At 52.3% G+C, this 25504-nt stretch overlaps 1 protein-coding gene across 4 annotated transcripts in view; it reads right to left on the bottom strand.

The window, feature by feature from the left end:
* LOC144799053 (uncharacterized) overlaps positions 1-25037 on the bottom strand; it is a 194036-nt gene extending 168999 nt beyond the window's left edge. For 2 of the 4 annotated variants that reach the window (XM_078670218.1, XM_078670220.1), the window contains exon 1: positions 21435-21539. The gene's annotated coding sequence lies outside the window, so the exon portion shown is untranslated. Of the gene's footprint in view, positions 1-21434; positions 21540-24836 lie in introns of those variants that run through there. The other 2 variants (XM_078670219.1, XM_078670221.1) reach the window with 2 other exon arrangements.
* Positions 25038-25504: the final 467 nt, after the last annotated feature.

The following is a 25504-nucleotide window of genomic DNA, read 5'->3' as shown; positions in this document are numbered from 1 at the left end:
CGTACTAGTCTTCCATCCCTCCAATATGGCCGGCTTCCCCTTCTCACTACATGACAGAAAAATAAAGTCCACCCTAATCACATCCTGTTTCCAAAAGCCTCCAACCAAATAATGAAGCCATTCACAACAAGGCTGGGAGGGATGTGAAACCATAGTGGACTGGACTCGGAGTAATGAAGATTGCCAGTAAGTAACCGGGGCATTTATCTATATCTTCTCCTCCCACAGTGAAAATTGGCTTATTGACTGGGTGAGAGTCCTATTGAGATATCACCATTGGGTGTTTGGTGAAGGAATCAAAAAGTATGTTTAACATATTATTTGGTGGCTCAAGGCCTGTTTATGTTTTTTTTGTCTACAGTGTACCAAGACCCACACTGAGGGGAGCTGACGGGTGCACGTTGTTGCATAAACGGGGACTCCAAAGTGATGTTTTTCTAAGGTGCTTAGTTGCCTTATTACTAAGAGACGGAACCATCATATGCTTGAGCACACCATACGGCACTATGGCAGGGGACCGTCTTCAAGAACGTTTACACCACACAAGGACACTATTTTATCACCACTGGGGAGTGTTCACATACGAAATGTGTTAAACCTTTTCAAAAAGACTAAATACGATGAGATTGTCTTCTTTGCACACTTACAATAATGTTTTTGTTTTTGTGTGATTCTGTTGAATGTCACATAAGCCTGGGCAAAAAAAACTCTGCAGCGCTACACGGAGCTCCGCATGCGGCAAAGTTTCTTTAGATAAATGCCGTTCGTGGTGATTTTCAGTGCTAGGTGCTTGTACGTACTGTGAAATCATGGCCAATGGCACATACATAGTGCAAGCCGGCGTTGCTTCCTTTCTGCCGCTCGAGTAGATTTTTACTCGAGCGGTGGCTTTCGTAACGCGAACAGACGGTTTCTCAATGCGAGGGGTCGTGAGCATACTCGACCATTCGCAATGAGAAATCTGACTGCCCGCATTGAGAAATGTCACCGGGAGGTTTATTTTCCACGCTTGTGCACACCAACTTGATGTTGACGATCTTGAATGAGGAAAAATATTGCCTGGAGGTGGATTTTCCTCGCTCACGCTCGCCAACTTGGCGTTGATGAATGCAACAGAGGGAAAAAACTGTGTTACGCTTCACGGAGTGGATTTTTTTGGAACTCCGCAAGCTCCACGTAATACTGAGTGCGAGAAAATTTGCAAACTCTGCAAGCGGAGCGGAGTTCACCTTCAAGACTAAATGTCAAATCTATTTAAAGTGGTAATCGCATTCATTTGTTATAAAACAATTTGGTATTTGTTGTTTTTATTGTGGAAAGTTGATTTGTTCCTTGGAAATCTTCAAATGATTGCCTTGATTAAATGAACATTGACATGGTGAAAAGGTCTGTGCTGCAAATAGGGGTTCGCCCGTATAACTTCGGGTGACCTGGGCAATTAGTATCCCCAGTGGCATAACATTAGCCCCCACAGCCCCTTCGGTGCAGGGAGGCCCCTGAGCTCCAGGGGGCCCCTTCCAGCACTGTGTACGGGCCCCTGGCCTGAGAGCTTCTGACTCGCTCCAGGGGAGGTGGGGCCACCTCCATGTCCTTTGCAGGGAGGACCCCTCAAGTTTCGTTACTCATCTGTCCATCCCGTTTTCAATGGAGAATCCTGTCCACCAAACCCTATATCGGGCCCTTGGTTCCAAATCCAAGGAATACGGCTAGAAAGGTAGTTTCGAAAATGGGGAAGGTCGCAGCGAGCAAAGAATCTCTGTGTTATCGCCATTCAACTTCCAGTGGTTCGAGGACATCCAGATGCGGACACTGGACAACCAGTCACCTGAGCGGGAAGTGACAATGGCAACATGTCGGGACGCATGTTGCCAGGAGACTCATGAGTAGCCACGCGTGATATAAATGCATATTACATAACATAACATATAACATAACATCTCAGGAGATGTTTAAGATGATTTGCTTTGCATATGTGAAAAGTCTGAGGCTGAAGGACCGGATTAAATGAGCAAAAGGGATCGTGTACAGATTGGAAAGAAGGGGAGACACGAGAGAGCTGTGTGGAGCTCCGCGAGTAACCACTTGTAACCGAAGAAGTAAGAGCGGAGAGCGCTTCTTGTTGGCTTCTGACTGCTGGAGACAACGCTGTGTCTTCAAGACTCCAGGTTGGGCGTCTGGCAGCAGTGTCATGGTTCATGGTATCAAATGCAGCCGACAGATCCAGCAGCACCAGGGCAGTGGGATGTTACTAGCAGCACTTCTGCACCACTGGTCCAGGGCACTCACCACAGCCAGGGTGGAACCCCACCTGCAGGAGGCGCAAGAGCGGGGCCGTCCACGTGAAAACGTATCTATCCAGCGGTCTAGACAACTAGGAGAGTTAGGAGATGGCGCAAAAACTGTCCAGGTTATAAGGCTTTAGGTTAGGCTATATCTAAAACAAGCATTGAAAATGCAATAGGTCTCGCAATAGAAGAGTTTGACATTTTTCGTTTTGCAAATGGATGAGTGACACCTATAGCATTTGGAATGCAACATGTTTTGTATTTACGTGACTTATATGGCAGCTCTGGTCGTTATGCTACATCTCTAGATAGTTTTATCTTTCGCAAATGTGACACCTATTGTAACACAATATGTGCTGTGAGGGTGAGTGAGGGTGAGGGGTTGAGGGTGAGGGGTGAGGGGTTGAGGGTGAGTGAGGGTGAGGGTGAGGGGTTGAGGGTGAGGTGTTGAGGGTGAGTGAGGGTGAGGTGTTGAGGGTGAGTGAGTGTGAGGGGTTGAGGGTGAGTGAGGGTGAGGGTGAGTGAGTGTGAGGGGTTGAGGGTGAGTGAGGGTGAGGGTGAGTGAGGGTGAGGGGTTGAGGGTGAGTGAGGGTGAGGGTGAGGCTGAGGGGTTGAGGGTGAGTGAGGGTGAGTGAGAGTGAGGGTGAGTGAGGGGTTGAGGGTGAAGGGTTGAGGGTGGGTGAGGGTGAGGGGTTGAGGGTGAGTGAGGGTGAGGGGTTGAGGGTGAGTGTGGGTGAGGGTGAGTGAGGGTGAGGTGTTGAGGGTGAGTGAGGGTGAGGGGTTGAGGGTGAGTGAGGGTGAGTGAGTGTGAGGGGTTGAGGGTGAGTGAGGGTGAGGGTGAGTGAGGGTGAGGGGTTGAGGGTGAGTGAGGGTGAGGCTGAGGGGTTGAGGGTGAGTGAGGGTGAGTGAGAGTGAGGGTGAGTGAGGGGTTGAGGGTGAAGGGTTGAGGGTGGGTGAGGGTGAGGGGTTGAGGGTGAGTGAGGGTGAGGGGTTGAGGGGTTGGGGGTGAGTGAGGGTGAGGCGTTGAGGGTGAGTGAGGGTGAGGGTGGGTGAGGGTGAGTGAGGGTGAGGGTGAGTGAGGGTGAGGGTGAGTGAGGGTGAGTGAGGGTGAGGGTGAGTGAGGGTGAGTGAGGGTGAGGGGTTGAGGGTGAGTGAGGGTGAGGGTGAGTGAGTGTGAGGGGGTGAGTGAGGGTGAGGGTGAGTGAGGGTGAGGGGTTGAGGGTGAGTGAGGGTGAGGGTGAGGCTGAGGGGTTGAGGGTGAGTGAGGGTGAGTGAGACTGAGGGTGGCCCAGAGATGCACCCTCGTCTATATTTTAATATGGACTTGCATGAAAACACACAAACACGCACGCACACACACACACACACACACACACACACACAGGTACATTAAATAATGCTGAGAATTTTCTATTTCCTCCGGGGCCTGCCCATCTGCACGGCTGCAAGCTCGTGTTTTTTTTCAGGCACCATGAAAACAAGCCTACGTCAAAACCGAGAACTTTTGCCACATTCTTTTCGGCTGCATTAGGAGAGCCGCAGAAAGGACAGATGCAACCCGGGGAAGGAATTCCTCCCTCGGAAGCTCTTACACAGAGATGCAGGAAAAGCAGCGGTCTGACGCAGTTTTGCGGAAATCAGAGGAGCAGGTAAGTCAGCTTGGGGAGTGGAAGGGAGTAGCTCCTTCTCTGTGATGCTGTAGAGGCGGTGGCTGAGTACAGCAGAGAAAGGCTGACTCCTGGCGTGAGCGGCAGACCCCTCCTCCTGGGCTCCCTGGGGGGGGGGGGTGCATGCCGTAAAGTCAGTCTCAGGTCCATCCGACGGGTTAGCAGTGAAAACAGACAGAAGGAGAAATGGGCAGAGAATGACAAATTTAAAAAAAAAGGTAAACATGCAACAGAAGAGAACAAGAGTACTAAAAATGAGGTAAACAAGAGGGAGATGGGTAAAGAGAAAGACAAGCACGCACGCTGAAAGTTGGAGAAACACGAGAGACGGCCTGCGGCCGTCAAAGTGTCCATCCGACGGGTTCCGACGGGTTAGCAGTGAAAACAGACAGAAGGAGAAATGGGCAGAGAATGACAAATTAAAAAAAAAAGGTAAACATGCAACAGAAGAGAACAAGAGTACTAAAAATGAGGTAAAAATGAGGGAGATGGGTAAAGAGAAAGACAAGAACGCACGCTGAAAGTTGGAGAAACACGAGAGACGGCCTGCGGCCGTCAAAGTGAAAGTACGGCCGGCGGAGGAGAAATGCGACACGGCGGGCAGGGGAGGGGGCGGAGCGGGGAGAGCGGCATGTGGGTGTGAAGAAGCCGGGGCCTTTGAAGTGAAGCTAAGCTTCACTTCAAAAGGTGTCGGAGGAATGCGGCTGAGGGAACAGACGGCGATTGCGGCTGAGGGAACTGATGTGCACGCGCTTTTAAGCTCAATGCACATGCGCATTGAGCTTAAAAGTCACGGGCACTGCAAGGAATCGCCACGATTCCTTGCAACTTGGTTAAAGACTGTTTAAGCCGCAATAGGCTCGCAAGCTCGATGCGCATGCGCATCGATAGGCGAGACCTAAAAATGGTGCTAATGCAGAGATAAGAGGAGGGAGAAGTGAAAGTGACTGGCCCAGCTTAGTTTTCTTTCTGATTGTTTGTTACTTATGTTTATAAGTGTTTTTGAAAAGCAAAATATAACTAAAGGTGAATAAAAACCCTCACTCAAAAGGGAAAAATGTAAGGCATTTGAAGCCAGCCTTTTGAGGAAGTCCCTTATCTGGGCTTTAAATACAGCAGGGTGAATGCAGTAAAGGGCTGTCACAGGGCCAGTGATGCGGGCACAGAGTCCAGCGGTGCCTGGCCCTGCTGATAAAGGAGGAGTCCAGTGCCCGCGGGCCTCGCCTCTGGCATCCACTGGGCTGTGGTGGAGGCAGCCTGGCTTCAGAGTCCACTGCAAAGTCCAGAGCTCACAGCCCTCAATCACTGATAAGTCAAGTATGGGTTTATTTGTGTCTGACTCTTTCAGTGATGGGCCTTGGAACTGGTGATCCATGTGACACGAGCCAGGGGCAGGGAGGACAGGGGCAGGGAGGGCCAGGGGCAGGGAGGAGCAGGGGCAGGGTGATCCTGGGGCAGGGAGAGCCAGGGGCAGGGTGAGCCATGGGCAAGTAGGGTCAGGGGCAGGGAGGGTCACGGACGAGGGTCGGAGATGCATGTACCAGGGCAGGCTCTATTACTGACACTCAAGCTGTGCACGGCTTTAAAGGGTAGCACATGCCATAAGACGAGCTGCCTCTAGGCACTTTGATTACACTATTATTAGGCTTTCCTGTTTTCAGTTTCTATTTTGGGTAAATTCTGGTGGGGTTTTTTCAGTGTTTTCCAGTGATTTCAATACCTTTAAAAGAACAGTGGCTATCAGTGGTTACACATATTTGCGCCATTAAAAACAACAGAAACAGTCTTTTTCCAGTCTTTTTGGAATGTTTTGCTTTTATTATTGCTTGCTTTCTGTCCTGATAGTGCATGGTAAATAGACAGTGTATGTATGAGGTCCTAATAAATTTTTACAAATCAAACTTATTGTACTACACCATACAATACTTCCTCAGTGAGTCTTTGGTCATGCGTGCTCGCTCTTTTCTTCCCATGTAAACTTTTATCTGTGAACATGCCCTCGCAACATTGGTACTTGAGACGGGCAACGCCAAAACAGCCAGTACACAATTAGCTAACTCTGTCCCCTGACATAGCTTTCCGTGCCAATACTGGTGCAACTGAAGATTGCGATTCTCAGGGCAGGTTCTGCAACATATGCGTTGAACTGGGACCATATGCCCTCAGAGTTATTGAAGCGGTCACAAGTGAGGTAGCACTTTTCAGAGGCTGGAGAAAACTCCTCTTCACATAAGGGATCTAGAACTTGTGCAGGGTACCACAGTGAGGCTTCATTGATTTCGACTGCCATGGTTGGTAAAGGGACATTTCTATGCAGCATTGCAAGCCATTTCTCATGCATTGAAAAAAAAAATCCTGACTTGCTCCTCAGCATTTCTTTGCTTATCCCCCATCCCAGACTGGCTGCAAGACCTGCGCAGAGCCCTCACGGCAGAAATACATATTGCCCATTATAGGTGCCCGAGCCAATCTAGCACAACGTAAACTCCCGACTGGAGGAGATATCTTACTGCCATAGAGACCAAATTGAATGTATCCCATATGCCACACTCGACACCCTGACTAGACCCAACATAGACATGGCCGAGTAACGCTTCCAGCATCACACAAGTAGGATGGGATGCTGTACTCAACCCCACCCAATGTACCTGATGCCCAGACTATCTGAATACACCAATGACACCTGTGTCGCACCTAAGATACACACGCTACATGGTGGTGATCACATGACATTCCATGGCACCCGGTACCGGCCCAACGAAAGAGGGGAACGCGTAAGGACAGGGGTGAAACATGAGGTATAATAATATGGAGACCACGCATATATTACTCTTCCCTCAACATTTACCTTTATTGAAACGTATTGCATTGTTGTTGATGTTATGTTGGACATATCTTGTAAAATTGTAAAACCTGTGCAGCCCACACCCTATGGTGTAAACACCAATGTATATTCGTTTGTGTGACTATACAACATATGATCCTGGTACTAAACTCTTCCATCGGGGTACATGTGTAAAGTCAAGAGGAAACACTATGCACTGTTACTATATACTATGACAATGTATTTGTGGAGGATGCATACCTCAGGAAAAATAATGAAGACATATCCAAAAAGAAAAAAAAACATTTCTTTGCTTACCAAGGGGCAAGCATTCTAACAAGGACCGTGGTGCGGTGCCGAAGTCACTAAAAGTGCCGTCCAGCCTACTCACAAGGAGATGTTTCATATCTACACCAATGATGCTGAACACTTGGTAGACAAGGATGTTTTCAGGCTAGGTTTTTTATTATTTCCAGTACAGCAGTCATGCTTTCCTGTAAAAATCTAAGAATGCAGTAGAGGGTACACTTTTCACATCACTATCAATTTGCGTCCGAAGATCCTCTCATTTCTTACCTTTGGCATCATCACTCATTCTGTAAACGGTTTCCACATGGATAAAATAGCATTCACGGTCTCTAGGACTGAGACCCACCGGCTAAATGGCAGAGTTGCGATGACTCTTTCTTTGATGCCACATGAAGCACAAAATTAGAAATATTCGAGTTTTACTTCCCGTGCATAAGGAAACAGTGCACCAGAATCAACTAAAAAGTCAATAGCATTCCTCATTAACTCTGAAGATTGTAAAGATGCTTTCAGCATACCATCTAACAAGTGGCAGGAATATCCTACAGGGAATCACTTCAGCTCAGGTATCAATTGTGACAGGTCATCACACAACTTTTTCAAACACGTAGCTGAATCACTGCAAAGACAAACAACGTCACTCCAAACTTTGTTGAACTTGGTAGGAACGTTTTGCAGCAGCGTTGCAAGTGACACTGCGATACATGTTTTCCAAATGCCTGGTGTCATGTTTTCACCAGTATCCCAGGTGCTTGGTGACAGCACTCTTTTCACATACACCTGTCACTACACCTTGCATGGAATGTTTAAAGCCTGGGGTGTTTAGCAATTCACCTACTATCAATACTGACTCGCTAGAAAAGGGGGCTGATGTATCAAATCTCTGTCTGTGGGTAAATGTAATGATACATATTGGGAGAGATTCTTATAAATCCAGCCCTTTTACCTATCAGTGAAATAATCAAATGTAGCCAAAATGTCAAATATGATTTTGATATTTCCTGATTCTCTAAAGTTTATACATTATTTAAATGAGATCAAAAGCATGCTTCTAAACCATGCAAAGACAACAAAACTGAAAAAACAAAACAAAAGGAAGAAGAAAAAATATTTTAGTGACAAATCAAACACAGGGGTGAGAGGGAGCTCCCTGCAGAGATTAGAGTAACACAAGTCATACACACAGGGGTGAGAGGGAGCTCCCTGCGGAGACTACAGTAACACAAGTCAAACACAGGGGTGAGAGGGAGCTCCCTGCAGAGACTACAGTAACACAAGTCATACACACAGGGGTGAGAGGGAGCTCCCTGCAGAGATTAGAGTAACACAAGTCATACACACAGGGGTGAGAGGGAGCTCCCTGCGGAGACTACAGTAACACAAGTCATACACACAGGAGTGAGAGGGAGCTCCCGGCGGAGATTACAGTAAAACAAGTCATACACACAGGGGTGAGAGGGAGCTCCCTATGGAGATTACAGTAACACAAGTCATACACACAGGGGTGAGAGGGAGCTCCCTGCGGAGACTACAGTAACACAAGTCATACACACAGGGGTGAGAGGGAGCTCCCTGCAGAGATTACAGTAACACAAGTCATACACACAGGGGTGAGAGGGAGCTCCCTGCGGAGATTACAGTAACACATGTCATACACACAGGGGTGAGAGGGAGCTCCCTATGGAGATTACAGTAACACAAGTCATACACACAGGGGTGAGAGGGAGCTCCCTGCGGAGACTACAGTAACACAAGTCATACACACAGGGGTGAGAGGGAGCTCCCTGCAGAGATTAGAGTAACACAAGTCATACACACAGGGGTGAGAGGGAGCTCCCTGCGGAGACTACAGTAACACAAGTCATACACACAGGGGTGAGAGGGAGCTCCCTGCAGAGATTACAGTAACACAAGTCATACACACAGGGGTGAGAGGGAGCTCCCTGCGGAGATTACAGTAACACATGTCATACACACAGGGGTGAGAGGGAGCTCCCTGTGGAGATTACAGTAACACAAGTCATACACACAGGGGTGAGAGGGAGCTCCCTGCGGAGACTACAGTAACACAAGTCATACACACAGGGGTGAGATGGAGCTCCCTGCAGAGACTACAGTAACACAAGTCATACACACAGGGGTGAGAGGGAGCTCCCTGCAGAGATTAGAGTAACACAAGTCATACACACAGGGGTGAGAGGGAGCTCCCTGCGGAGACTACAGTAACACAAGTCATACACACAGGGGTGAGAGGGAGCTCCCTGCAGAGATTAGAGTAACACAAGTCATACACACAGGGGTGAGAGGGAGCTCCCTGCGGAGACTACAGTAACACAAGTCATACACACAGGGGTGAGAGGGAGCTCCCTGCGGAGATGACAGTAACACAAGTCATACACACAGGGGTGAGAGGGAGCTCCCTGCGGAGATGACAGTAACACAAGTCATACACACAGGGGTGAGAGGGAGCTCCCTGCGGAGACTACAGTAACACAAGTCATACACACAGGGGTGAGAGGGAGCTCCCTGCGGAGATGACAGTAACACAAGTCATACACACAGGGGTGAGAGGGAGCTCCCTGCGGAGATGACAGTAACACAAGTCATACACACAGGGGTGAGAGGGAGCTCCCTGCAGAGACTACAGTAACACAAGTCATACACACAGGGGTGAGAGGGAGCTCCCTGCAGAGACTACAGTAACACAAGTCATACACACAGGGGTGAGAGGGAGCTCCCTGCAGAGACTACAGTAACACAAGTCATAAACACAGGGGTGAGAGGGAGCTCCCTGCGGAGACTACAGTAACACAAGTCATACACACAGGGGTGAGAGGGAGCTCCCTGCAGAGACTACAGTAACACAAGTCATACACACAGGCGTGAGAGGGAGCTCCCTGCAGAGATTAGAGTAACACAAGTCATACACACAGGGGTGAGAGGGAGCTCCCTGCGGAGACTACAGTAACACAAGTCAAACACAGGGGTGAGAGGGAGCTCCCTGCAGAGACTACAGTAACACAAGTCATACACACAGGGGTGAGAGGGAGCTCCCTGCAGAGATTAGAGTAACACAAGTCATACACACAGGGGTGAGAGGGAGCTCCCTGCGGAGACTACAGTAACACAAGTCATACACACAGGGGTGAGAGGGAGCTCCCGGCGGAGATTACAGTAAAACAAGTCATACACACAGGGGTGAGAGGGAGCTCCCTATGGAGATTACAGTAACACAAGTCATACACACAGGGGTGAGAGGGAGCTCCCTGCGGAGACTACAGTAACACAAGTCATACACACAGGGGTGAGAGGGAGCTCCCTGCAGAGATTACAGTAACACAAGTCATACACACAGGGGTGAGAGGGAGCTCCCTGCGGAGATTACAGTAACACATGTCATACACACAGGGGTGAGAGGGAGCTCCCTGTGGAGATTACAGTAACACAAGTCATACACACAGGGGTGAGAGGGAGCTCCCTGCGGAGACTACAGTAACACAAGTCATACACACAGGGGTGAGATGGAGCTCCCTGCAGAGACTACAGTAACACAAGTCATACACACAGGGGTGAGAGGGAGCTCCCTGCAGAGATTAGAGTAACACAAGTCATACACACAGGGGTGAGAGGGAGCTCCCTGCGGAGACTACAGTAACACAAGTCATACACACAGGGGTGAGAGGGAAGTCCCTGCAGAGATTAGAGTAACACAAGTCATACACACAGGGGTGAGAGGGAGCTCGCTGCGGAGACTACAGTAACACAAGTCATACACACAGGGGTGAGAGGGAGCTCCCTGCGGAGATGACAGTAACACAAGTCATACACACAGGGGTGAGAGGGAGCTCCCTGCGGAGATGACAGTAACACAAGTCATACACACAGGGGTGAGAGGGAGCTCCCTGCGGAGACTACAGTAACACAAGTCATACACACAGGGGTGAGAGGGAGCTCCCTGCGGAGATGACAGTAACACAAGTCATACACACAGGTGTGAGAGGGAGCTCCCTGCGGAGATGACAGTAACACAAGTCATACACACAGGGGTGAGAGGGAGCTCCCTGCGGAGACTACAGTAACACAAGTCATACACACAGGGGTGAGAGGGAGCTCCCTGCGGAGACTACAGTAACACAAGTCATACACACAGGGGTGAGAGGGAGCTCCCTGCGGAGACTACAGTAACACAAGTCATACACACAGGGGTGAGAGGGAGCTCCCTGCAGAGACTACAGTAACACAAGTCATACACACAGGGGTGAGAGGGAGCTCCCTGCAGAGACTACAGTAACACAAGTCATACACACAGGGGTGAGAGGGAGCTCCCTGCAGAGACTACAGTAACACAAGTCATACACACAGGGGTGAGAGGGAGCTCCCTGCAGAGACTACAGTAACACAAGTCATACACACAGGGGTGAGAGGGAGCTCCCTGCAGAGACTACAGTAACACAAGTCATACACACAGGGGTGAGAGGGAGCTCCCTGCAGAGATTACAGTAACACAAGTCATACACACAGGGGTGAGAGGGAGCTCCCTGCAGAGACTACAGTAACACAAGTCATACACACAGGGGTGAGAGGGAGCTCCCTGCAGAGACTACAGTAACACAAGTCATACACACAGGGGTGAGAGGGAGCTCCCTGCAGAGACTACAGTAACACAAGTCATACACACAGGGGTGAGAGGGAGCTCCCTGCAGAGACTACAGTAACACAAGTCATACACACAGGGGTGAGAGGGAGCTCCCTGCAGAGACTACAGTAACACAAGTCATACACACAGGGGTGAGAGGGAGCTCCCTGCAGAGACTACAGTAACACAAGTCATACACACAGGGGTGAGAGGGAGCTCCCTGCAGAGACTACAGTAACACAAGTCATACACACAGGGGTGAGAGGGAGCTCCCGGCGGAGATTACAGTAACACAAGTCATACACACAGGGGTGAGAGGGAGCTCCCTGCGGAGATGACAGTAACACAAGTCATACACACAGGGGTGAGAGGGAGCTCCCTGCAGAGACTACAGTAACACAAGTCATACACACAGGGGTGAGAGGGAGCTCCCTGCGGAGATGACAGTAACACAAGTCATACACAGGGGTGACAGGGAGCTTCCTGCTGAGACTACAGTAACACAAGTCAAACACAGGGGTGAGAGGGAGCTCCCTGCGGAGACTACAGTAACACAAGTCATACACACAGGGGTGAGAGGGAGCTCCCTGCGGAGATGACAGTAACACAAGTCATACCTACAGGGGTGAGAGGGAGCTCCCTGCAGAGACTACAGTAACACAAGTCATACACACAGGGGTGAGAGGGAGCTCCCTGCAGAGACTACAGTAACACAAGTCATACACACAGGGGTGAGAGGGAGCTCCCTGCGGAGACTACAGTAACACAAGTCATACACACAGGGGTGAGAGGGAGCTCCCTGCAGAGACTACAGTAACACAAGTCATACACACAGGGGTGAGAGGGAGCTTCCTGCAGAGACTACAGTAACACAAGTCATACACACAGGGGTGAGAGGGAGCTTCCTGCAGAGACTACAGTAACACAAGTCATACACACAGGGGTGAGAGGGAGCTCCCTGCAGAGACTACAGTAACACAAGTCATACACACAGGGGTGAGAGGGAGCTCCCTGCAGAGACTACAGTAACACAAGTCATACACACAGGGGTGAGAGGGAGCTCCCTGCAGAGACTACAGTAACACAAGTCATACACACAGGGGTGAGAGGGAGCTCCCTGCAGAGACTACAGTAACACAAGTCATACACACAGGGGTGAGAGGGAGCTCCCGGCGGAGATTACAGTAACAAAAGTCATACACACAGGGGTGAGAGGGAGCTCCCTGCGGAGATGACAGTAACACAAGTCATACACACAGGGGTGAGAGGGAGCTCCCTGCAGAGACTACAGTAACACAAGTCATACACACAGGGGTGAGAGGGAGCTCCCTGCGGAGATGACAGTAACACAAGTCATACACAGGGGTGAGAGGGAGCTTCCTGCTGAGACTACAGTAACACAAGTCAAACACAGGGGTGAGAGGGAGCTCCCTGCGGAGACTACAGTAACACAAGTCATACACACAGGGGTGAGAGGGAGCTCCCTGCGGAGATGACAGTAACACAAGTCATACCTACAGGGGTGAGAGGGAGCTCCCTGCAGAGACTACAGTAACACAAGTCATACACACAGGGGTGAGAGGGAGCTCCCTGCAGAGACTACAGGAACACAAGTCATACACACAGGGGTGAGAGGGAGCTCCCTGCAGAGACTACAGTAACACAAGTCATACACACAGGGGTGAGAGGGAGCTCCCTGCAGAGACTACAGTAACACAAGTCATACACACAAGGGTGAGAGGGAGCTCCCTGTGGAGATGACAGTAACACAAGTCATACACAGGGGTGAGAGGGAGCTTCCTGCTGAGACTACAGTAACACAAGGCAAACACAGGGGTGAGATGGAGCTCCCTGCTGAGATAACAGTAACGCAAGTCAAACACAGGGGTGAGAGGGAGCTCCCTGCAGAGATTACAGTAACACAAGTCATACACACAGGGGTGAGAGGGAGCTCCCTGCGGAGACTACAGTAACACAAGTCATACACACAGGGGTGAGAGGGAGCTCCCTGCGGAGATGACAGTAACACAAGTCATACACACAGGGGTGAGAGGGAGCTCCCTGCGGAGATGACAGTAACACAAGTCATACACACAGGGGTGAGAGGGAGCTCCCTGCGGAGACTACAGTAACACAAGTCATACACACAGGGGTGAGAGGGAGCTCCCTGCGGAGATGACAGTAACACAAGTCATACACACAGGTGTGAGAGGGAGCTCCCTGCGGAGATGACAGTAACACAAGTCATACACACAGGGGTGAGAGGGAGCTCCCTGCGGAGACTACAGTAACACAAGTCATACACACAGGGGTGAGAGGGAGCTCCCTGCAGAGACTACAGTAACACAAGTCATACACACAGGGGTGAGAGGGAGCTCCCTGCAGAGACTACAGTAACACAAGTCATACACACAGGGGTGAGAGGGAGCTCCCTGCGGAGACTACAGTAACACAAGTCATACACACAGGGGTGAGAGGGAGCTCCCTGCGGAGACTACAGTAACACAAGTCATACACACAGGGGTGAGAGGGAGCTCCCTGCAGAGACTACAGTAACACAAGTCATACACACAGGGGTGAGAGGGAGCTCCCTGCAGAGACTACAGTAACACAAGTCATACACACAGGGGTGAGAGGGAGCTCTCTGCAGAGACTACAGTAACACAAGTCATACACACAGGGGTGAGAGGGAGCTCCCTGCAGAGACTACAGTAACACAAGTCATACACACAGGGGTGAGAGGGAGCTCCCTGCAGAGATTACAGTAACACAAGTCATACACACAGGGGTGAGAGGGAGCTCCCTGCAGAGACTACAGTAACACAAGTCATACACACAGGGGTGAGAGGGAGCTCCCTGCAGAGACTACAGTAACACAAGTCATACACACAGGGGTGAGAGGGAGCTCCCTGCAGAGACTACAGTAACACAAGTCATACACACAGGGGTGAGAGGGAGCTCCCTGCAGAGACTACAGTAACACAAGTCATACACACAGGGGTGAGAGGGAGCTCCCTGCAGAGACTACAGTAACACAAGTCATACACACAGGGGTGAGAGGGAGCTCCCTGCAGAGACTACAGTAACACAAGTCATACACACAGGGGTGAGAGGGAGCTCCCTGCAGAGACTACAGTAACACAAGTCATACACACAGGGGTGAGAGGGAGCTCCCTGCAGAGACTACAGTAACACAAGTCATACACACAGGGGTGAGAGGGAGCTCCCGGCGGAGATTACAGTAACACAAGTCATACACACAGGGGTGAGAGGGAGCTCCCTGCGGAGATGACAGTAACACAAGTCATACACACAGGGGTGAGAGGGAGCTCCCTGCAGAGACTACAGTAACACAAGTCATACACACAGGGGTGAGAGGGAGCTCCCTGCGGAGATGACAGTAACACAAGTCATACACAGGGGTGAGAGGGAGCTTCCTGCTGAGACTACAGTAACACAAGTCAAACACAGGGGTGAGAGGGAGCTCCCTGCGGAGACTACAGTAACACAAGTCATACACACAGGGGTGAGAGGGAGCTCCCTGCGGAGATGACAGTAACACAAGTCATACCTACAGGGGTGAGAGGGAGCTCCCTGCAGAGACTACAGTAACACAAGTCATACACACAGGGGTGAGAGGGAGCTCCCTGCAGAGACTACAGTAACACAAGTCATACACACAGGGGTGAGAGGGAGCTCCCTGCGGAGACTACAGTAACACAAGTCATACACACAGGGGTGAGAGGGAGCTCCCTGCAGAGACTACAGTAACACAAGTCATACACACAGGGGTGAGAGGGAGCTCCCTGCAGAGACTACAGTAACACAAGTCATACACACAGGGGTGAGAGGGAGCTCCCTGCAGAGACTACAGTAACACAAGTCATACACACAGGGGTGAGAGGGAGCTCCCTGCAGAGACTACAGTAACACAAGTCATACACACAGGGGTGAGAGGGAGCTCCCTGCAGAGACTACAGTAACACAAGTCATACACACAGGGGTGAGAGGGAGCTCCCTGCAGAGACTACAGTAACACAAGTCATACACACAGGGGTGAGAGGGAGCTCCCTGAAGAGACTACAGTAACACAAGTCATACACACAGGGGTGAGAGGGAGCTCCCGGCGGAGATTACAGTAACAAAAGTCATACACACAGGGGTGAGAGGGAGCTCCCTGCGGAGATGACAGTAACACAAGTCATACACACAGGGGTGAGAGGGAGCTCCCTGCAGAGACTACAGTAACACAAGTCATACACACAGGGGTGAGAGGGAGCTCCCTGCGGAGATGACAGTAACACAAGTCATACACAGGGGTGAGAGGGAGCTTCCTGCTGAGACTACAGTAACACAAGTCAAACACAGGGGTGAGAGGGAGCTCCCTGCGGAGACTACAGTAACACAAGTCATACACACAAGGGTGAGAGGGAGCTCCCTGCGGAGATGACAGTAACACAAGTCATACCTACAGGGGTGAGAGGGAGCTCCCTGCAGAGACTACAGTAACACAAGTCATACACACAGGGGTGAGAGGGAGCTCCCTGCAGAGACTACAGTAACACAAGTCATACACACAGGGGTGAGAGGGAGCTCCCTGCAGAGACTACAGTAACACAAGTCATACACACAGGGGTGAGAGGGAGCTCCCTGCAGAGACTACAGTAACACAAGTCATACACACAGGGGTGAGAGGGAGCTCCCTGTGGAGATGACAGTAACACAAGTCATACACAGGGGTGAGAGGGAGCTTCCTGCTGAGACTACAGTAACACAAGGCAAACACAGGGGTGAGATGGAGCTCCCTGCTGAGATAACAGTAACGCAAGTCAAACACAGGGGTGAGAGGGAGCTCCCTGCAGAGATTACAGTAACACAAGTCATACACACAGGGGTGAGAGGGAGCTCCCTGCGGAGATGACAGTAACACAAGTCATACCTACAGGGGTGAGAGGGAGCTCCCTGCAGAGACTACAGTAACACAAGTCATACACACAGGGGTGAGAGGGAGCTCCCTGCAGAGACTACAGTAACACAAGTCATACACACAGGGGTGAGAGGGAGCTCCCTGCGGAGATGACAGTAACACAAGTCATACACAGGCGTGAGAGGGAGCTTCCTGCTGAGACTACAGTAACACAAGTCAAACACAGGGGTGAGAGGGAGCTCCCTGCAGAGATTACAGTAACACAAGTCATACACACAGGGGTGAGAGGGAGCTCCCTTGCGGAGATGACAGTAACACAAGTCATACCTACAGGGGTGAGAGGGAGCTCCCTGCAGAGACTACAGTAACACAAGTCATACACACAGGGGTGAGAGGGAGCTCCCTGCAGAGACTACAGTAACACAAGTCATACACACAGGGGTGAGAGGGAGCTCCCTGCGGAGATGACAGTAACACAAGTCATACACAGGGGTGAGAGGGAGCTTCCTGCTGAGACTACAGTAACACAAGTCAAACACAGGGGTGAGAGGGAGCTCCCTGCAGAGATTACAGTAACACAAGTCATACACACAGGGGTGAGAGGGAGCTCCCTGCGGAGATGACAGTAACACAAGTCATACCTACAGGGGTGAGAGGGAGCTCCCTGCAGAGACTACAGTAAAACAAGTCATACACACAGGGGTGAGAGGGAGCTCCCTGCAGAGACTACAGTAACACAAGTCATACACACAGGGGTGAGAGGGGGATCCCTGCAGAGATTACAGTAACACAAGTCATACACACAGGGGTGAGAGGGAGCTCCCTATGGAGATTACAGTAACACAAGTTATACACAGGGGTGAGAGGGAGCTCCCTGCAGAGATTACAGTAACACAAGTCATACACACAGGGGTGAGAGGGAGCTCCCTGTGGAGATTACAGTAACACAAGTCATACACACAGGGGTGAGAGGGAGCTCCCTGCAGAGATTACAGTAACACAAGTCATACACACAGGGGTGAGAGGGAGCTCCCGGCGGAGATTACAGTAACACAAGTCATACACACAGGGGTGAGAGGGAGCTCCCTGCAGAGATTACAGTAACACAAGTCATACACACAGGGGTGAGAGGGAGCTCCCTGTGGAGATTACAGTAACACAAGTCATACACACAGGTGTGAGAGGGAGCTCCCTGTGGAGATTACAGTAACACATGTCATACACACAGGGGTGAGAGGGAGCTCCCTGTGGAGAATACAGTAACACAAGTCATACACACAGGGGTGAGAGGGAGCTCCCTGCAGAGATTACAGTAACACAAGTCATACACACAGGGGTGAGAGGGAGCTCCCTGTGGAGATTACAGTAACACAAGTCATACACACAGGGGTGAGAGGGAGCTCCCTGTGGAGATTACAGTAACACAAGTCATACACACAGGGGGGAGAAGGAGCTCACTGCGGAGACTACAGTAACACAAGTCGTACACACAGGGGTGGGAGGGAGCTCCCTGCAGAGACTACAGTAACACAAGTCATACACACAGGGGTGAGAGGGAGCTCCCTGCAGAGACTACAGTAACACAAGTCATACACACAGGGGTGAGAGGGAGCTCCCTGCGGAGACTACAGTAACACAAGTCATACACACAGGGGTGAGAGGGAGCTCCCTGCAGAGACTACAGTAACACAAGTCATACACACAGGGGTGAGAGGGAGCTCCCTGCAGAGACTACAGTAACACAAGTCATACACACAGGGGTGAGAGGGAGCTCCCTGCAGAGACTACAGTAACACAAGTCATACACACAGGGGTGAGAGGGAGCTCCCTGCAGAGACTACAGTAACACAAGTCATACACACAGGGGTGAGAGGGAGCTCCCTGCAGAGACTACAGTAACACAAGTCATACACACAGGGGTGAGAGGGAGCTCCCTGCAGAGACTACAGTAACACAAGTCATACACACAGGGGTGAGAGGGAGCTCCCTGAAGAGACTACAGTAACACAAGTCATACACACAGGGGTGAGAGGGAGCTCCCGGCGGAGATTACAGTAACAAAAGTCATACACACAGGGGTGAGAGGGAGCTCCCTGCGGAGATGACAGTAACACAAGTCATACACACAGGGGTGAGAGGGAGCTCCCTGCAGAGACTACAGTAACACAAGTCATACACACAGGGGTGAGAGGGAGCTCCCTGCGGAGATGACAGTAACACAAGTCATACACAGGGGTGAGAGGGAGCTTCCTGCTGAGACTACAGTAACACAAGTCAAACACAGGGGTGAGAGGGAGCTCCCTGCGGAGACTACAGTAACACAAGTCATACACACAAGGGTGAGAGGGAGCTCCCTGCGGAGATGACAGTAAGACAAGTCATACCTACAGGGGTGAGAGGGAGCTCCCTGCAGAGACTACAGTAACACAAGTCATACACACAGGGGTGAGAGGGAGCTCCCTGCAGAGACTACAGTAACACAAGTCATACACACAGGGGTGAGAGGGAGCTCCCTGCAGAGACTACATTAACACAAGTCATACACACAGGGGTGAGAGGGAGCTCCCTGCAGAGACTACAGTAACACAAGTCATACACACAGGGGTGAGAGGGAGCTCCCTGTGGAGATGACAGTAACACAAGTCATACACAGGGGTGAGAGGGAGCTTCCTGCTGAGACTACAGTAACACAAGGCAAACACAGGGGTGAGATGGAGCTCCCTGCTGAGATAACAGTAACGCAAGTCAAACACAGGGGTGAGAGGGAGCTCCCTGCAGAGATTACAGTAACACAAGTCATACACACAGGGGTGAGAGGGAGCTCCCTGCGGAGATGACAGTAACACAAGTCATACCTACAGGGGTGAGAGGGAGCTCCCTGCAGAGACTACAGTAACACAAGTCATACACACAGGGGTGAGAGGGAGCTCCCTGCAGAGACTACAGTAACACAAGTCATACACACAGGGGTGAGAGGGAGCTCCCTGCGGAGATGACAGTAACACAAGTCATACACAGGCGTGAGAGGGAGCTTCCTGCTGAGACTACAGTAACACAAGTCAAACACAGGGGTGAGAGGGAGCTCCCTGCAGAGATTACAGTAACACAAGTCATACACACAGGGGTGAGAGGGAGCTCCCTTGCGGAGATGACAGTAACACAAGTCATACCTACAGGGGTGAGAGGGAGCTCCCTGCAGAGACTACAGTAACACAAGTCATACACACAGGGGTGAGAGGGAGCTCCCTGCAGAGACTACAGTAACACAAGTCATACACACAGGGGTGAGAGGGAGCTCCCTGCGGAGATGACAGTAACACAAGTCATACACAGGGGTGAGAGGGAGCTTCCTGCTGAGACTACAGTAACACAAGTCAAACACAGGGGTGAGAGGGAGCTCCCTGCAGAGATTACAGTAACACAAGTCATACACACAGGGGTGAGAGGGAGCTCCCTGCGGAGATGACAGTAACACAAGTCATACCTACAGGGGTGAGAGGGAGCTCCCTGCAGAGACTACAGTAAAACAAGTCATACACACAGGGGTGAGAGGGAGCTCCCTGCAGAGACTACAGTAACACAAGTCATACACACAGGGGTGAGAGGGGGATCCCTGCAGAGATTACAGTAACACAAGTCATACACACAGGGGTGAGAGGGAGCTCCCTATGGAGATTACAGTAACACAAGTTATACACAGGGGTGAGAGGGAGCTCCCTGCAGAGATTACAGTAACACAAGTCATACACACAGGGGTGAGAGGGAGCTCCCTGTGGAGATTACAGTAACACAAGTCATACACACAGGGGTGAGAGGGAGCTCCCTGCAGAGATTACAGTAACACAAGTCATACACACAGGGGTGAGAGGGAGCTCCCGGCGGAGATTACAGTAACACAAGTCATACACACAGGGGTGAGAGGGAGCTCCCTGCAGAGATTACAGTAACACAAGTCATACACACAGGGGTGAGAGGGAGCTCCCTGTGGAGATTACAGTAACACAAGTCATACACACAGGTGTGAGAGGGAGCTCCCTGTGGAGATTACAGTAACACATGTCATACACACAGGGGTGAGAGGGAGCTCCCTGTGGAGAATACAGTAACACAAGTCATACACACAGGGGTGAGAGGGAGCTCCCTGCAGAGATTACAGTAACACAAGTCATACACACAGGGGTGAGAGGGAGCTCCCTGTGGAGATTACAGTAACACAAGTCATACACACAGGGGTGAGAGGGAGCTCCCTGTGGAGATTACAGTAACACAAGTCATACACACAGGGGGGAGAAGGAGCTCACTGCGGAGACTACAGTAACACAAGTCGTACACACAGGGGTGGGAGGGAGCTCCCTGCAGAGACTACAGTAACACAAGTCATACACACAGGGGTGAGAGGGAGCTCCCTGCAGAGACTACAGTAACACAAGTCATACACACAGGGGTGAGAGGGAGCTCCCTGCAGAGACTACAGTAACACAAGTCATACACACAGGGGTGAGAGGGAGCTCCCTGCAGAGATTACAGTAACACAAGTCATACACACAGGGGTGAGAGGGAGCTCCCTGCGGAGACTACAGTAACACAAGTCATACACACAGGGGTGAGAGGGAGCTTCGCGTGGAGCTCACACTAACATTTCACACAGGCACAGGTGAAAGGGAGCTCTCTTTGCAGTTTATATTCAGAGATGCTTGCTTCAGGGGACACCCTCCCACTCCTCCCACAGTGCGCCTCCCGCCCCCCCGTATGCCCCCCTCCCCCAATGCCCCCACTCCGGTCCCACCTGCAGGTGCAGCTCCCTCCAGACGGAGCTCCGCTGCTCGTGCCTGGTCTCTCCAGAGTCCAGAGGCGCCCAGTGCTGCTGTCACATACACCTGCTCTGAGGTCTGACCCTCCCCCGCCCCTCCCCGTCCCTCCCCTCCCCGCCCAGAGCTCCTGGCGGGGTCTGGGGCGCCTGTGCAGCTCCTCTCCGGAGCGGGGGCAGCACCTCCTGAGCTGCAGCTCCTCCGAAGAACTCACCCGTCTCCTGGCGGTGTAGAGGGGGCTGCACGCTGGAGGAGAGCTCACCCCTGGAAGGCTCCTTGTCACTGCTGCCAAAGCTCTTCTTCACCTCCCAACCTGCAGCCCCCACCCCCTCCCCAAACCCAGGACCTCGGGGCCCCCTCCGAGGCAGATAAGGGACTGACCGGTTTGGAAAGCCTGGCTGACTTTAAAAGGACTGTGCAGGACTCACGTCTACACTCATTCCCTCTGAGCACTCACTCACTCCCTGACATTCATTCTACGGAACTTAATTCAGCACTCCCTCCTCACAGCTCACCTCTGTCTCCACAGCTCGCCTCAACACTCCCGCTTCTAGAATCACCTCAACACCCCTCTACACAGCTCACCCCAACACTCCCTCTACACAGCTCACCTCAACACTCCCTCTACACAGCTCACCTCTGTCTCCACAGCTCGCCTCAACACTCTCGCTCCTAGAATCACCTCAACACTCTCTCTACACAGCTCACTCCAACACTCTCTCTTCATGCCTCACCTGTACATTCCCTCTTCATGACGCACCTCAACATTCCTTCTGTTAAACTCACTTAATCGCACTCTGTGAAGATGTATACAAATGTAGTGGACAGATTTGCTCAGCCTTTCACCTTTGCCAGTTAAGAGGCTGAGACACACACACCTTGCTGAACGATTCGTCGTAAACCCTCATCTGCCTTTCCTACTGGTGCACAGCCTCTGCCTTCATTCCTTCTTCGGCACCCTCACCCCTCCTCACACTGCTGTGTACCCCTACTCTAGCTCCTCCTTTCACCCTCACCCCTCCTCACACTGCTGTGTCCCCCTCCTCTAGCTCCTACTTTCACCCTCACCCCTCCTCACACTGCTGTGTACCCCTACTCTAGCTCCTCCTTTCACCCTCACCCCTCCTCACACTGCTGTGTACCCCTACTCTAGCTCCTCCTTTCACCCTCACCCCTCCTCACACTGCTGTGTACCCCTACTCTAGCTCCTCCTTTCACCCTCACCCCTCCTCACACTGCTGTCCCCTCCTCTAGCTCCTCCTTTCACCCTCACCCCTCCTCACACTGCTGTGTCCCCCTCCTCTAGATCCCCCTTTCACCCTCACCCCTCCTCATCCTGCTGTCCCCTCCTCTAGCTCCTACTTTCACCCTCAACCCTCCTCACACTGCTGTGTCCCCCTCCTCTAGCTCCTACTTTCACCCTCACCCTCCTCATCCTGCTGTCCCCTTCTCTAGCTCCTCCTTTCACCCTCACCCCTCTTCACACTGCTGTGTCCCCCTCCTCTAGCTCCTCCTTTCACCCTCACCCCTCCTCATACTGCTGTCCCCTCCTCTAGCTCCTCCTTTCACCCTCACACTGCTGTGTCCCCCTCCTCTAGCTCCTCCTTTCACCCTCACCCCTCCTCATACTGCTGTCCCCTCCTCTAGCTCCTCCTTTCACCCTCACCCCTCCTCACACTGCTGTGTCCCCCTCCTCTAGCTCCTCCTTTCACCCTCACCCCTCCTCACACTGCTGTGTCCCCCTCCTCTAGCTCCTCCTTTCACCCTCACCCCTCCTCATACTGATGTCCCCTCCTCTAGCTCCTCCTTTCACCCTCACCCCTCTTCACACAGCTGTGTCCCCCTCCTCGAGCTCCTCCTTTCACCCTCACCCCTCTTCACACTGCTGTGTCCCCCTCCACTAGCTCCTCCTTTCATCCTCACCCCTCCTCATACTGCTGTCCCCTCCTCTAGCTCCTCCTTTCACCCTCACCCCTCCTCACACTGCTGTGTCCCCCTCCTCTAGCTCCTCCTTTCACCCTCACCCCTCCTCATACTGCTGTCCCCTCCTCTAGCTCCTCCTTTCACCCTCACCCCTCCTCATACTGCTGTCCCCTCCTCTAGCTCCTCCTTTCACCCTTACCCCTCCTCACACTGCTGTGCCCCCCTCCTCTAGCTCCTCCTTTCACCCTCGCCCCTCCTCACACTGCTGTGTCCCCCTCCTCTAGCTCCTCCTTTCACCCTCACCCCTCCTCATACTGCTGTCCCCTCCTCTAGCTCCTCCTTTCACCCTCACCCCTCCTCACACTGCTGTGTCCCCCTCCTCTAGCTCCTCCTTTCACCCTCACCCCTCCTCATACTGCTGTCCCCTCCTCTAGCTCCTCCTTTCACCCTCACCCTTCCTCACACTGCTGTGTCCCCCTCCTCTAGATCCCCCTTTCACCCTCACCCCTCCTCATCCTGCTGTCCCCTCCTCTAGCTCCTACTTTCACCCTCAACCCTCCTCACACTGCTGTGTCCCCCTCCTCTAGCTCCTACTTTCACCCTCACCCTCCTCATCCTGCTGTCCCCTTCTCTGGCTCCTCCTTTCACCCTCACCCCTCTTCACACTGCTGTGTCCCCCTCCTCTAGCTCCTCCTTTCACCCTCACCCCTCCTCATACTGCTGTCCCCTCCTCTAGCTCCTCCTTTCACCCTCACCCCTCCTCACACTGCTGTGTCCCCCTCCTCTAGCTCCTCCTTTCACCCTCACCCCTCCTCATACTGATGTCCCCTCCTCTAGCTCATCCTTTCCCCCTCACCCCTCTTCACACAGCTGTGTCCCCCTCCTCTAGCTCCTCCTTTCACCCTCACCCCTCCTCATCCTGCTGTCCCCTTCACTAGCTCCTCCTTTCACCCTCACCCCTCCTCACACTGCTGTGTCCCCCTCCTCTAGCTCTTCCTTTCACCCCCACCCCTCCTCACACTGCTGTGTCCCCCTCCTCTAGCTCCTCCTTTCACCCTCACCCCTCCTCACACCGCTGTATCCCCCTCCTCTAGCTCCTCCTTTCACCCTCACCCCTCCTCACACTGCTGTGTCCTCCTCTTCTAGCTTCGCCTTTCCCCCTCATCCCTCCTCAAACTTCTGTGTCCTGCTCCTCTCGCTTCGCCTTTCACCCTCACCCCTCCTCACACTGCTGTGTCCCCCTCCTCTCTGCTCCACCTTTCCCCCTCACCCCTCCTCACACTGCTGTGTCCTCCTGCTCTAGCTCCTCCTTTCACCCTCACCCCTCCTCACACTGCTGTGTCCCCCTCCTCTAGCTCTGCCTTTCACCCTCACCCCTCCTCACACTGCTGTGTCCTTCTCCTCTAGCTCCTCCTTTCACCCTCACTGTCACCTACACCATTGATTCTGTTTCTTACCCTCTCTCACCGACCATATGTTCTCTCCTCCTCTGTCTGCAGAGGTCTCTGGATGAATAACCTCCTGAACATTAGTCAGGCAGCGAGGGGGGGCACTGAGTCAGGTGGTGGTGGGGGGGGGGGGGGAGGTGGAAGGAAACAGCTGAGCTCAGCTGACCGGGCCTCTGCGAGTGATGACTGGAGCCTGCCACTCACCTGCCCCTCCCCCCCCCCCCCCCCCCCCCGATGGTGTCAGCTCTGAGCCCAGTCCGTTCTGTGCCACTCAGGCCAGGCTGTGCCCAGCTGGCACCAGAGGCCCTGGTACTGCAGGGCAGGGGTGTGTTAATGATTGACGTGAAGGGATGGGGGGGGGCAGGGTCCAATGTTCATGGTCTGGAGGAACAAGCTACCCAGGAAAGCTGGCTACTTCATCTGCAGCTGCGTGGAGGGCACAAATGCCCCCTGGGGTGGAGAGGGGCAGGGACTGCCTGGGCCTGCCATAGCAACCTGGTCCCGCCAGCCCGGCTGCAGCGCCCTCGGTTAATCATTGCGAACCTCATGGCACCCTCTGGGCGTCCGCTGAACCCGAGAGCACCTTGAACACGTCACATTATGGCACCCGTGCAGCGCCACCAAGTCCCTGAGCAGCCTCAATGGCAAGGAGCGGTCCTATTGTCTCAGGAACTGCA

Source organism: Lissotriton helveticus, chromosome 12, assembly GCF_964261635.1.
Source record: "Lissotriton helveticus chromosome 12, aLisHel1.1, whole genome shotgun sequence".
Taxonomy (NCBI): Eukaryota; Metazoa; Chordata; class Amphibia; order Caudata; family Salamandridae; genus Lissotriton; species Lissotriton helveticus.
This window is presented reverse-complemented; position numbering and strand designations above follow the sequence as displayed.